The sequence below is a fragment of the Nomascus leucogenys genome, chromosome X (assembly GCF_006542625.1).
Source record: "Nomascus leucogenys isolate Asia chromosome X, Asia_NLE_v1, whole genome shotgun sequence".
Lineage (NCBI taxonomy): Eukaryota > Metazoa > Chordata > Mammalia > Primates > Hylobatidae > Nomascus > Nomascus leucogenys.
The window spans coordinates 28,227,927-28,243,665 of NC_044406.1; the positions used below are offsets into that span (position 1 = coordinate 28,227,927).

A 15,739-nucleotide genomic window follows, 5' to 3' on the forward strand; every position below is an offset into this window, starting at 1 on the left:
TTAAGAAGTGACATGTTGCAAATTTAGAGTACCTTGCTCTTCACCAGTTGTATGGCAAAAGAGTTTTAGTCAGTTTAGAAGTACCATGGGTCGAGCCAGGTGCGGTGGCTCACACATGTAATCCCAGCACTTTGGGAGGCTGAGGTGGGTGGATTGCCTGAGGTCGGGAGTTTGAGAGCAGCCTGGGCAACATAGTGAAACCCTATCTCTACTAAAAATACAAAAAATTAGCTGGGTGTGGTGGTGGGCACCTGTAATCCCAGCTACTAGGGAGGCTGAGGCAGGACAATCGCTTGAACCTGGGAGGTGGAGGTTGCAGTGAGCCGAGATCGCACCATTGCACTCCAGGTTGCAGTGAGCCAAGATTGCACCATTGCACTCCAGCCTGGGCAACAAGAGTGAAACTCTGTCTCAAAACAACAAAAAATCAGAAAACAAAAAAAAAAAAGAAGAAGAAGAAGTACCATGGGTCAAATTAGGGTTCCTGTCCCATTTTTCTGCATACATTTAAAGTCTAATGTGATATAGTAAGTACTTTCTCCTTTGGAGATCAGCTATAATCTCAGAACTTAATATTTCACTTGTATAGAAGTTACTCTTAAATCAGATTCTATGACCCAGACAGCCATCCAGAATTTTAGTTCCTCATCTCTAGCTTCCTAATAAAAATATCCAACTGATGTCCCACTACCCCTTCCAATTCAATTTGCCTAAAACCAAACTTGTTATCTTTCCTTCAGAGTTCAAGTCCTTTCAGAAATTTCTTAATTCAATCTCCAATCCCATCATTCTCTTAGTTACTCAGGCTTAAACTTCTGTTATCCTATAGCATTTTCTTTCTCTCTTCTTTCACATCCTATATCATATAAATTATTCTTAGCTTATACTAGCTTTTCTATTTCCACTGCCACCCTTGTTACATTGTGCTGAGACTGCCCTATAACCAGTCTCCTTCCCCAGCTCTCGTCTCTTTGTATCTGCCTTCCAGTCTACTCCAAGGTTGAACTGTCTAACTCAACACTTTGCATATGACCCTCACCCCCTCACAACAACCATTTCTTCTAAATTAAATTGACATATAACACCATTCAAAAGTTATTTCTTTCAGCTTCAAAACAATCACTCCAGTATATACATTACTTCCCAACATGATGTGAGGTGAACCACATTTCTTGCCCACACGCTGTTCTCATTTCTGTTCTAGTTCCTCACTTATGACTTGTAAATTGAAAGCACCTAGATTTCTGTTGTTATTCTGGATGAGTAATGGCAGGACAACCCTAAATCCCAAGTATTTCTGTGGCTCTTTTAAGGAAAAGAAATATACAAAAATAGTCTAAAGGAAGAAAAATATAAATATTCTAAACATTAGTCTTATATCTGTGTTACATTGCCATTATATCAGTTTTGCTTGAAATAAGAATGTAGAGATTAGATATTAGTTTTAATTTATGACATTTGGCAATTGTAAACAATTTGTGTTACTTTATTCTTTTAGAATCTGTGTAGTTTTCCAAAATTAAAATTAAAATTCCATTTCTAGCCATAGAGGATTCTTCTTAGTTCTATTTGAGTCAACAATCATTTTTAAAGTTTTAATTTGAAAATTAAGGACAGATCCAACTAGGATTGTGAGTCCAGCAGACATACTGTGTGAGCACACAGCTGTGGCATATCTGTGGAACGGATAATGGTGGCATATTTTGGCACTTGTGGAACTTACTCCCTTCATTTTAAACAATGATTGGTAGGTTTATTTGTTTTCCCTTCAGCTATTACAAGAGTAAAGCAGAGACCTAAGGTCTGGCATATGAATCTTACAAATGAGGGATTTTTAACTAGGAGCAACTCTGAAAGCTTCTTACATTCTTGGGACAGTCTGCAGTCATAGATTGAATGATAAAAAGCCTCATATCTTGGCTGGGTGCGGTGGCTAACACTTGTAATCCCAGCACTTTGGGAGGCCGAGGTGGGGGGATCACCTCAGGTCAGGAGTTCTAGACCATCCTGGCCAACGTGGCGAAATCCCGTCTCTACTAAAAATACAAAAATTAGCCGGGCATGGTGATGTGTGCCTGTAATCCCAGCTACTTGGGAGGCTGAGGCAGGAGAATCGCCTGAACCTGGGAGACGAAGGTTGCAGTAGGCTGAGATCATGCCACTGCACTCCAGCCCGGGCGATAGAGCGAGACTCTATCAAAAAAAAAAAAAAAAGAAAAAAGAAAAGCCCCATGTCTCTTTATTGACCATATACAATCTCTTAACTGGCACAGCATTGATGCATTTCAGCCATCTCACAAAACTTCCCTTTTATCATTCTGAAATGATTTTATCTTTCCCAAGAGACTGATAGACAAAGCAGCTTTGTATATTCATGTCCTGGTTCTTGTGCATTATTAGGAAACAGGTAGGAAAGCTACCGTCATACAGAAGCTGTGTAAATATTATTTGGGGAAGAGGAAAAACATGTATGGGTGCTAAGATAAGATAGTGCCTCTGACAGTTCTACTTGATGTTTCTTAAACCTACATTATAATGAAAACTCAGGTAAATGAATTTGTAATAACTACTGAAAATGAAACAGGAGTATACTTGAATAAGTATTGAAATTTTTTTTTCAGGTCATTTACCTTAAGACTCACAAAGAACATATTAGCTAATAGAATTCATGGCCGAGCCATGATGTAAATGGAGCTAAGGTCAGAATTAGATTCTTTAGGGAGCTGAAGAGAAAACACCGCTATGACCCTAAAACCAATCTGCTGACTCTTTTCTGATGCAAAGTAAATGGTGGAAAAAAAAAACTGATACTAAAAACAAACAAATAAACAAAAAAACCTTTAACTATCCAACCACCTGTGCAATGTCTTTCTATGAAATAAAAGAGAATGGAAAAAAAATCTCAAAATCATGAATTGAACCAATGAAACATATGGGTTGGTTCAGCATTGCGACCAGACGCCATCTTAATAAAAACCAACACTATTAGCTCTTTGATGATTAATAATAGTAAATACCATTATCACACTTCAAATATGACTCTTTAGGCTGGGTTACTAATATATACAATCAACCTGCATTTTTCCTGTTTTTCTGGATTTGACAAGAAAAGTGGTTGTGGCATGGAGGAAGATTAAAAGTCTAAGAGAACCTCAGATTTAGATTCCAGTTCCAGCCCTGCCCTTTCTTAGTTGTGTGACCTTGAGCAAATCAGCTAACCTCTCTGAATCCTATCCCTTCAATTGAAAGTGTGTTAAAATGGCACTTATACATGATAATTGTATAAATATGTTTATATATGGCATATATAAGTAATACATATGTAATATGACAGTATCGAAGTTAATATAAACTAATGATATAATGTGTTTATATACTATTTACAAATTATATATTAACATAATGTATTTATAGTAACATAAATGCATGTATATTAGTTTAAATTATATATTAAAATCTTATAATTAAAATTCTTACATATAATTAATATATCATAAAGTTCTATATTATATATAAGAAATTTATATATAAATCATCTCTATACGCACAATGCTTTGTCATGTGGGGTCATAAAAGAGTACTGCGATCATTATTATGTCTTCGGTTAACTTTACAATGAAAAGCTTCTTAATCAGTATTAAACTATGGGCAAATATAATGCTGCTGCCTTCTAATGTAATTTACTTTAGGAAAAGCAATTGATGAGATAAAAGATCTTTCTCTTTTTTCATTTTTATTTTTTTGAGACAGAGCCTCGCTCTGTTGCCAGGCTGGAGTGCAGTGGCATGATCTCAGCTCACTGCAACCTCCAGTTCTCTTGTTCAAGCAATTCTCCTCCTCAGCCTCCCGAGTAGCTGGGATTACAGGCACACACCACCATGCCCAGCTAATTTTTGTATTTTTAGTACAGATGGGGTTTCACCATGTTGGCCAGAATGGTTTCAATCTCCTGACCTCGTGATCTGTCTGCCTTGGCCTCCCAAAGTGCTAGGATTACAGGCATGAGCCACCGCACCTGGCCAAGGTCTTTCTCTTTTTAACTTTGTTTGCAATACCTAGCTTGCCTTCATGCTATTATATTAGGTTAGCATTAATTTTCCATTGGAGCAGATTGCCTACAAGCACACACATACAAATAGCACATTGAGGAGGAAGGAGCCAGTGCTGAAGTTCTTTTTCTGAAACGTAATAGAGCTTTTCTCATTACTGCAAATGAATGAATGAATGAACAACATTGCAAGCACAGACGTTCCATACGTTCTCTCATCAAACAGCCCCATCACTGCCTTAGTACTTTTTGTTGTTGTTCAGCATTATTGATTTTTCCAACAATCGAGTTCGTTTGCAATAAACTGAACCGGAGCATAACCTTCACTAATTAGAAAAAATGTATGGGTATTAGCTTAAGGAAGCAGTAACACTTCTTGTATGTTTTCTACTGAAACTCAGGGTGATGTTTTGTAGGAGTGCTATTGTTTCTTTTCCCCCTTGTGATAATGTTGTTAAGTATGATGCAAAAAAGTCCAAAGACCTTTTAAATAATTTGCATCCATTCTAGAAGGAAGAAGAATACAAAGGCCAGGTGTGAACGGACGTGAAAATAGCAACTTAGAATAGAAATATCTGCCATTACTCTCTCTGCATACCTCTAAGCCTTTGTCCCTATTTACAATTGTTTTTATATTCTGGTCCACTTTGAAAGTTAACACCTTAAGGATCTTCTTTGTTTTAACTATAAAATTTAGAAAATATTCCTTGATTCATATTTATATTTGCTGGGTAATTATCATTTATAAAATCATAGTTGAACTAAGAAGCTAGAAAAAAGTACATGTGTGATTAACTGTTTAGTTTGTCACCATTTCTGGTCAGGCTGTTTGAATTGGCCAATGCAGATTTCTTCAACTCGGCAAAGCTTAATCATATAAGTAATTTCAATTATATAATACATAAAAGCTGCTTTGCCTCAGCATATTCAGTGATTAAAAATGACTCATTTTTAAAAATTTTCAAATCTGACAGTATTTCTTGAAAGAAATAATTTATGATGGAAATAAACTGAAAATGAGGACTACAGTGGTCATTGAGGCACAAACCAATGCAACAGAATAAAGTTAACATGAAATTTGAAATTATTGACCAGAAATCAAAGTAACTGTAAAAATATAGATGTTATTAGGGAAATCTCTAGTAGGAAAAGAAAGCCAGAAATTACCACATTAACATTACCATGAGATGTCATTCTAGTTCGTAAACAGAACTAAAGATGAGAGCATCATGACTCTACCGTTCATATGAAGGAGACTAAATAGAGAATGATCTTGAATCCATCTCCTTTTAAAAACCTTAACAGCATAGGGTAAGTATTTGGTGATGGATTCTGGGCTGCAGAAAATTCCTCATGATAAATAGGGTGCTATCATTAAATAACACAAATGCTAAATGCTAGGAATACGTTAATTCCTCCAAGTCCAATTCCCTGAAAGTCATCTTATTCTCTGAAAATCGTTGTCATAAAGGGAATTCTGTGTGTGACATCTGAGAGTAAGCATGTTTAGAAGTGTCTCGAGAGTACCTGACAGTAATAAAATCGGGAAGGCAAGACAAGAATTATCCAGTCTTTACAGGGTCAAAAATAACCCTTCTCTTTATTCCTTTTTTTTTTTTTTTTTTTTTTGGTGAGATGGAGTTTAGCTCTTCTTGCCCAGGCTGGAATGCAATGGTACAGTCTTGGCTCACTGCAACCTCCACCTCCTGGGTTCAAGCAATTCTTTGGTCTCAGCCTCCCAAGTAGCTGGAATTATAGGCATCCGCCAACACACCCGGCTCATTTTTGTATTTTTAGTAGAGACGGGGTTTCACCATGTTAGCCAGGCTGGTCTCGAACTCCTGACCTCAGGTGATCCACCCACCTCGGCCTCCCAAAGTACTAGGATTACGGGCATGAGCCAACATGCCCAGCCCTATTCTTTAATTTTTAAGTAGCTTTGGCCTTCACTAGCATTACTACAGTCCTATATGTAAAAGTATACTGCTGATGAGGAATATATACCTCATTTAAAATGTGTGCTTTAAAGTCGAGTCTCTGCTATCTACCATACCAATGTAGGTTTTGGTCACTATCAAGTTATTTTCGTTCTCAGCGAGTAAAACTGCCATGTTCTTCATGATTTTTTTCTATGCATACACAGTCATTGCTAAGACAAACGTTATTTTTAGACATCAAAATTCCTAGCTTATTATTTTACATCATATTAGCACAATTGTCAAGAGACAATTTTATGTTTCTTAATTCACTTTTTCTCTTTGTAATCTGAGTTCCCCAAATAAGAGCGATATTAATAAGGGTGGCATATTTTGGCACTTGTGGAATTAACTAGCAATATGTAAATTCCTAAATAGCATACTGTTAAGATGCTTCTATTCTTCAAAGTCTAATAATTTGCTAAGAAATTATAATAATAAATTTTAAGAATTTTTTGTTAAGTGCAGAAAAATCTTTTGAAATATTAATACATTAGCAAAATGTATCATTTAGGGAAATAATTTTATTATAAGGAAAGAACTTAGAAATTTGATAATAAGCATAATTTAATGAATAATTTTCTGAATGAGTCATTTCTTTGCAATAAAAAGAATTTTTCTCTCTGCATATGTGTGGAGCAAGTTTCTGTAAAGGAATCCAAAACTTGTAAGGAAAAGAAGCCAAAGAATTACCAAAAAATATTCCTGGGTGTCTTGAGGTTTCATAAGATATTGGATAATATATTGAATAACTCTCTTTGTGAAACATTTAGTTGCAGACAGTGCAGGAAAAAGCTCATTTTTTTTTTTGAGACAAATTCTTACTCTGTCACCCAGACTGGAGTGCAGTGGCACAATCTCAGCTCACTGCAACCTCCGACTCCTGGGTTCAAGTGAGTCTCATGCCTCAGCCTCCCAAGTAGCTGGGATTACAGGCATGTGCCACCATGCCTGGCTCATTTTTGTATCTTTAGTAGAGACAGGGTTTTGCCCTGTTGGCCAGGCTGGTCTTGAACTACTGGCCTCAAGTGATCCACCCGTCTTGGCCTTCCAAAGTGCTGGAATTACAGGCGTGATCCGCTGCACCCAGCTGAAAGCTTGTTCTTTACTAATCATGAACCCTATATTAAAAAAAAAACCAATAAACTATTAGGCTGGTCTTTTCCAGTGATATAGCCAAAGCACCATGCCAGCAAGTGAAATGTAATAGGCCCTCAATAAATAATTGTTGAAATAGCCATATGATCAGACTCCACACACAAAGGCTGAACTGAATTGAGGTAATTCAGGATAGAGTCCACTGGATAATCAAGCACATAATATTGGCTTTAATTATGCAGCTGTTTCAGAATTGAGAGGTGATGAAGGGACTCAAACAGCTTGATGCTCTGGCTACTGGGCTGTTCATGGATGGCTATGCGCTCTTTGCTCTTACTCCATTGTGAATTTCTGAAGCCGAGACAGCCTTAATTAGATGTGAGTCTGATATGATAAATATGTTGCTATGGTGAATATAAATGTTTCATACAACAATATTTCATGCCAATTAACAGTAAATTCCAAATACTTTGCCAATAAAATTGAAAATACCATTATTCCATTGGCCTGTCCATGATGGCATAAATAATGCATATTTATTTATTTATCAAGAGGGCTCTTATTGAACACCCTGAGCTTTCTAACAGTTATCTCCCTTGTGCAGTGTGCCAGCTCATTAGGAAGACTAAAGTCACAATGGAGTCATCCTGAAATGACTTCAACACAGATTCCATGTAAAAAGATTTTTGGAGTGCCATCTGTCCCTTGAGGTCTAGGTTATCTTTTGGAAATTGGAACTAAATGGATGAAAAGTATAGAAATGCTTCGGTCTTCCAAATACTTTCTTAATCACCTCTAATTGTAAAAAGAGGAAAAAGTGGCTTTCAGAAAAAATAGCAAATTAAATTAATTCATAAGCTATTTTGTATGATACAGGAGACATTTATAGAAGTAATTGTGCCTAGTTATCTTCTTGCAAGCCTCCATCTCCACATTTGACTTCACTGGCAAATGCGGCAACTTACAAAACAAATTAGGCTATTTCAACGCTAGCACTACAGAGCTTGTTTTTCTCCCCCAATCTTAAGAGACTTCCTGGATATTTTAATGTTAGATTTTACAATTTAACATATTAAGATATGATTACTAAAGACTAATTCTTGTCTCTGCCACCTCCATGATTTCATTACTGTCATGTGCTGTTGGGACGCTTATAAAGCCAGAAACAACAACTGTAACAGAATGTGTAGATTACAAGCCATTAGTTTCACTGTTCATAATGCCAAGTATATTCCAGAGTATGTGCTGAATGCCTCCAACCTTCATGAAGATACCCTGTTTCCTTTTTTCCATAAAAAGACATCATTGATGGCAACTAGTATAATGGACAGATCATTCAAAAAGCACATTTGATTATCAAACATTTTCCAGGTACCAAAAACTTTCTGGAAACACACAATAGAATTTAAACCTAGTAAGAAGGCTGGATGTGAACATATTGAACTCTAATCCAATAAAATGTACAATAATAGAGCTATGCAATTAGTATATGGAGACACAGTTGATGATGCCATTAATTTTTCTTTGGGAGGTAATAATTATAACAGCTAATCTTAACTAATTACTGTGGGTCACATTCTGCTTTAAGTGCTTTAAATGTACTAACAGAGTGAGAGGGAATGGATACTATTTCCATATTTTTAGACTCTAAGATATAAAGCATGTTATCCAAAGCCATGGGGCTAGTTGGCAGTGGAGCTAACATTTTAACTCGGGAAATATGGGTCCAAAACCTAGGTTTTTGGCCCCCAGGCCATACTGCCTTTCTGTTTTAGAGTCATCTAAGAAAAGTCTGGAGACAAATTGATATTTTTGTTAAAATCTAAAATATGAAGATGACTTCATCATTTAAAGAAAGAATAGAAAGAGAATTTAAACAAAGGACATATAGTGAGCAAAATTAGGAAGAAATGAAAGGGAGAATAAATTGATGGGAAATTGCCAAAGTTTGAGTTGCTAAATTGGAGGGCATGCAAGAAGCAGCATGGGAATGAAATTGTAAAGGGAGATGGAGCCCAGACTAGGAGTCACCTTGTAGGCCATGAAATAGGATTTGGGCCTATTCTGTGGGATCCCTTGGGGGATATTGTTATACTCGCTCTTAACATTATACTGACTCCCTGCCAGGTCAAAGTACAATTTAAGCTGCCAATGAAATATATTGGCTTTAAATTTTTGTCACCATTTTTAAAGTGTAGTATGGAACTGAAACATTATATAAACATTGTATAGACAAAAGAAACCATCTATTCTAAATATTCTTAAGCTGTTTGAATAATGATTGGTCTAAATGTATTCCTTTCACATAAATTACATAAACTCCCTTTGAAATGATGTATGAGTTAAATAAGCAATTTTTATGTTAAAAAGTTCAGTAATTTTAAAAATTAAAATGCTCTTACTGAAGCCTCCAAATCATGCATACTATATACAATCTTTTATGTTGTAAGTGTCCATGATAAAAGAAAACAAACAAAACAAGACAGCACCACCACCACCAATAAAATTTCAATCGGAAGGGATCACTTGGTTTGAAACTTTATGCAGCTCTCAGATAGCCAGACTTTCTTTGTTAAAAACATTCAATACAATGTTTAGGAAGTGTCGTGGTTAACAGAAAACATCATGTGCTAGTATTAATTTGGAAAATTCTATGTGGTGGCTGAGACCCTACGATGTTCCAGTCTCTTGGAAGCTATTAGGGAATAGTGAGTGTTCCTTCTAACTGTTTTATGTGGGGGTATGTGGAATCTTCTAATCTCCAAAGCCACTAGGCTTCTATCCTGACTCTTATTTCCTCTTCTTAACTCTGGAGTGTTGGACTTTCTCTTTTCTGCCCTTCACTGGTGGCTTGGTTTAGTTTTCTGGTAACTGCATTTCTTCCTGAGCACATCCAGAATCTTCTCAGAGGAGGCAATCACTCCATTCTTTCCTTGTGACACCTCAATTCTCCATCTCCTTACCCAAAGAGCCTCCTTTATGTGTCACTTTCCCTTTGAAATTATCTTTTCTTTCTTAGAAAACTTTTCATTTCTATTTTAAGAAAAGCTGGGTAACATAAGAACATGAAATATTAAGAGGCAGATGGTAAATTGATTAGACATAAGATGCTTCATATTTGTATCCTATGTCCTATTTTCCACTCTTTCTTCCGAAAGTAGTCCATGACTTTGCATTCATAGCTGTTTTTCACTTTACATGTCAAGAACCAATGTTTGGGAAACAAATAATTGTGAGTAAGTGGTTATATTGAGTTGCATATCAAAGGATATTTAATTTTTATAGGTTAAATTTATAATATGAATTGCTATGGTATAATTTTGAGAAAAAAATCATTTTTAGTCATTACAAATATTTATTAACGGCCACACACTAGGAAACAAAGATTATGAGCTTCACATAGGATGCATTTTTTGAACTTTCCAAGGAATACAGCATATTTCATTAGGTCAGTAGGTCTTTCCCTCCTTAGGTATTGATACACCTACGAGTGTAATGACGTGGCATTTATAATTTGGTAAAAATAATTAAAGTTCATTTTTGTGAACAACTTAGTTTTTAACCAATTAGAATCTACTTAGATATATTCTATAATTACATCACCCTAAGATATTTACAATCTGATAAATGCTATTTTTCATGAGGAAGAGTGATAGAATTAGAGCCACAGTCTAGCTGATGTAATTATAGCCATGGAACGAAACATATGTGCCTGCCATTTATCTCAGGTATCTCATTGAAAAAAAGGATGAGAAAAGCTGATCCAGAGTAGGTCACTAAGCATCATCCATAAATTGAGAATTGGTTCTCCAACAATAACTTTGAATCAGCAGAAATCCAGTGTTTGCTAAAAGCTATACATGAAGAGTTAAAGTAGTTGATCCCCTCAACTCTAGTCTCTGCTTATTTTTATATTAAAAGTCAAATGCTTGCTTTGTTCTGAAATTAATATACATATACACACGCATATATACATATATATATACACACGTCTGAAATATAACATGAATATGTGGATTATATCAGAGCAAGTGATTATCTAAAAGTAGATTCTAGCTAATATTTCAACAAATATGGACTAAAAACCTATGTAGTCACAAAATATTGATACAGCTGTAAATAAATTAGGTATAATTCCTTCTAAAATTTTCAGTCTACAGTGGAGACAGCCATTAAATAAATTATCATGTACTAACCAGAATAAATAACTGCTTATCATTACTGAATTTCTGATGTTCTTGCAAAAACAATTTGAAAAATTATATGTATAAATTTACTACTGAATGTGGTAGTCATCCTTTAAAAGACAATTTAATGGCTTCTTGGCCTTTTGGCTAAGATCAAGTGTAGTATCTGTTCTTATCCATTTAAAAGACAATCTACCATAATACCTGAGGAAGAACATATATTTTATAATAACATAAATCTAATACATGTTCTCAAATAAAAATTAAGCCTTCTAACAAGTGATTTTGCTTTTAGGCATGTAACTTCAAAAATACGGAAAAATGGACGCTGGGTGTGGTGGCCCAAACCTGTAATCCCAGTGTTTTGGGAGGCCAAGGTGGGAAGATCACTTGAGGCCAGGAGTTTGAGACCAGCCTGGGTAACATAGTGAGACCCCATCTCTACCAAATTATTTTTTAATTAGCTGGGTGTGGTGCTTCACACCTGTAGTCCTATCTACCTGGGAGGCTGAGGCAGGTGGATCACTTGAACCCAGGAATTTCAGGTTGTAGTGAGCTATGATCACACAGCTGTACTCCAGCCTGGACAACAGAGCGAGACCTTGTCTCTCAAAAAAACATGAAAAAATGTAACTACCTATATCTATATATCACATATATGTGTGTGTGTGTGTATATATATATACATATATATATGATAGATATGTAACTACCTATATCTATCTATTTTATATATAAATGTATATGTATATATATTAGGTCCCACAGATGTAAAAATTTTTAATGTACTTTTATTGTAAATAAACACTGCTGGATTTAGATATCAAAAATATTGCAGATTAAGACTTGATAGCCCGGGCGCAGGGGCTCACGCCTGTAATCCCAGCACTTTGGGAGGCCGAGGCAGGTGGATCACAAGGTCAGGAGATCGAGACCATCCTGGCCAGCATGGTGAAACCCTGTCTCTACTAAAAATACAAAAATTAGTCAGGTGTGGTGGCATGCGCCTGTAGTCCCAGCTACTCAGGAGGCTGAGGCAGGAGAATGGCTTGAACCCGGGAGGCGGAGGTTGCAGTGGGCCGACATTGCGCCACTGCACTCCAGCCTGGGCTACAAATCGAGACTCTGTCTCAAAAAAGAAAAAAAGACTTGATAAACATTAGAAAGTTAACTGAGGGAAGTCATCAAATCCACTTCCTGAAATAGGTAAGATTCTCCTTCGATGGTGCTAATTCCTTTGAGAATACTTGAATGAAAGGAGGTGAGCATTCATGTATTATTTGAATATTGAATCAATGCTTTCCTGAGTAACCTTGGTGATGTGGTCCTTTCACATCTGAGAGTTTATTTTGCATCCCCAGATATTCTACCTTAATTGCAATTTTTCCTCCAATTGGTTTAGAAATGGTACAGAGGAGAGTTAATAAAAGTAATCACTCTAAAAGTGAGTCATTTGTTCTTTTATCCTATGTAAGTAAAAGAACTGAAAATCAAGCAGTTAGCTTTACCCTGTGGTCTCAAACATATGAGTTAGAAGACATAATAAAAACTATCAATGTGTCCAATATATTTTTCCTTAGCATCATTAATCTATTCCCTGTAAGGTTGGAGTTTATAAAATGAGACTCCGTAAAGAGAGAGATACCTAGTCTAAATCAAAGTGTGTGCTTTCTGACATAGTATAATATATTGATAAGTTAACGGAAATCAGGTAATTCCAGGTAGATTGGCTTAACATGTCCAAAACATTCTGTGTAAGTTAAATGACTGGTAAGTAAAATGGTGGGACTCATGAAAGTTAATTTAATTATCAGTCAAAAACACATAAAATAATTTCAATACTGTTACAACCTCACTCGAGTAGGTGTTTCTCAGAGGCACTTGCTTCATTGTTTATTTGTCATCATTCCTAATAAACATGTACTTGAGTTCATGTCATCCAAAAATAAATGGCCTACCCTACAGAGACATGGAAAAGTGATGTAGGCATACACTCACCCAACATTTAATGACCTGAATCAATCTCAGTGACTTCCTTTTCTATTCAAATAACCAGTTTGGAATTTGATTTACTAAAATTAACTTTTGTGGTATTGTTTCAACAAAGGACAGCCTTTTGTGTGGCAACCTATAATATTTAGCTACTAAAAGACCTACCGTATTTCTCTCCCACTGAGAATTATTTGTTATCTAATATCACTTATAGACTTCATGTAAATCAAATAATTATTTCTGGCTCTGCATGGTGTAAGGATGATTAAAAACTTGTCAAGCTTTCAGAAGAATAAGGCCATTTCCCAGCATGGAATGACGTTATTTATTCTAGGTCCAATGATTGGTACCATAACTGACCCTTAATAATAATATTCATGACCTGGGGGTGGGAGGGGAGAAATCATTTAGAATGATTAGTCTTATCACAATCCTAAGGCAGTAGAATTTTCAACAATGCTGAAATAATTATGCAACCTTAAGGAAATGTATAAGAAGGTAGCTAAATTATCACTGAAGTTAGTGAACACTATGCAGTGCTAATCATGTATGGCTTCTCAAAAGCATTTACCACTGTTGACAACTGTCCTCTTGAGATGCTGTACCTACTTCCCTCTCTGTTCTTCAACTTTTTCTCTATTCCTTTGCTGTCTCTTTGGCTGTTTCTCCGTATTTTGTTCCTCCATTACATATTTGAATCCTGTGATTTGTCATGCATTATCTTTGCTTTTCATTTTACGTGCTGTTCTGGAAAATTCTACTCCTTCAAGTGTGTTTACTGCTTTTCATATATTCTTTAGGCAAGATCTTTTTCTTGACCTTCAGGCCCATATCAGCACACCAGGAGGAATCTCCCACTGATAACTCAAATTCATCCTGGATAAATCGATCTCATTATCTATCATTCAAAACTGGCTTTTCATAATATATGGCTCCAAAATTCTTATAGTCATGTAGCAAAATTCCTGGGAGTTATCCTCCCTCACAGTCCCATCCATTAAAATCTTATAAGTGAACTGAAATGCTACTCAAAACTCTATTCCGGGTCTTCTTTCCCCACTACCCTGACTCATGTTCCCACTACCTGTCCATTATCACCATTCCAAAAGACTCCCTGCCTGAATTCTTGCACATCTATAATCCAGCTTCCCAAGTTTGTTTTTTAATACACAGAAACGATCAGCCGCAACAGCCTTCAACAATACAAGACTGCCTAAAGTCCAAACATACTAACTTGACGTAAGTATCCTTTGTGGTCATATGTTGAGCCTCCTTTCCAGCCTCCTTTAGCTTGTCACCTTTGTGCTCTAAGTTTTAGCTATACTGTGCTACCATAGCAGGATGTTTCACACCTATGTGCATGAGCATGATGTGTATGTGCATGGACACATGTGTTTTACATAATTCTCACTGCTTATAAAACACACTGCATCAGCTATCTATTGTTACATAACAGATTAGTACAAATTTAATGGCTTAAAACAATACACATTTATTATTTCACAATTTCTGTAGGTTAGAAACCTGGGCATGGCCATGCTGGGTCCTTAGCTTCAGAGTGTCTCACAGACAGCAATAAAGGTGTCAGTCAGTACTACACTCTCATCTGAAGGCTCAACTGGGGAAGGATGTGCTTCTATATTCACTCAGTGGTTGTTGGCAGAATTTAATTTCTCAAGGCCTTAATTCCTAACTAGCTGTTGGCCAGAGGTCTCTTTCAGTTCCTTACTACTAGGGCTTCTCTATAGGCAGCTGCCTCATAAGTATGGCAGCTGCTTCATCAAAGCCAACAGTGAAGAGAGTCTTTTAGCAAGATGAAGTTCACAATCTTACATAACCTAATCACTACAGTGATATCCCATCATCTTTGACATTTTCTATTGTGTAGGCCACTAGGTTTAGCCCACTCTGAACAAGCTGGAATTACACAAAGATGCAACTATTAGGAGGTTGGGATTATGAGGAGCCATTTCAGAATCAACCACACCCACCAACCCCACCTTCCTTTACCCCCATCCACCTGACAACACCTGCTCAAATTATTGAAGACTCATGTGATTTATCGAGACCTCAGTTTTTCAATATTTCTCAACAAACCCACCATGACGTTGGTTACTCCTTTCTTCGTATTCCCAATACACCTCTAATATTATTTTTCAATTATTGTTTACATAGTTTTCTCTCCCATCAATACTTTGAGAACAAAAAATGTAGTGTATTATTTTCTACTCTCTGGTAAGATCAGTCCAAAGAAAGTGCTTATTAAATGTTGAATAATAATTGTTTAAAGTAAATAAAACCACAGATATTAAATACATAAAGTTACCTGGAAACAGGTAATTACCCCAGGGATAATTGACAGCTAACGATGTGTTTAACATTTGAATGTATCATTTACTTTAGTTAGAGTACAAATGGTAATCTTCTGTGAGTGACAT

At 36.2% G+C, this 15,739-nt stretch overlaps 1 protein-coding gene and 1 pseudogene across 1 annotated transcript in view; both read left to right on the forward strand.

The window, feature by feature from the left end:
• IL1RAPL1 (interleukin 1 receptor accessory protein like 1) overlaps positions 1 to 15,739 on the forward strand; it is a 1,381,368-nt gene that overhangs the window by 1,163,589 nt on the left and 202,040 nt on the right. The window lies entirely within an intron of this gene.
• Positions 11,437 to 11,552, forward strand: LOC115833496 (annotated as a pseudogene).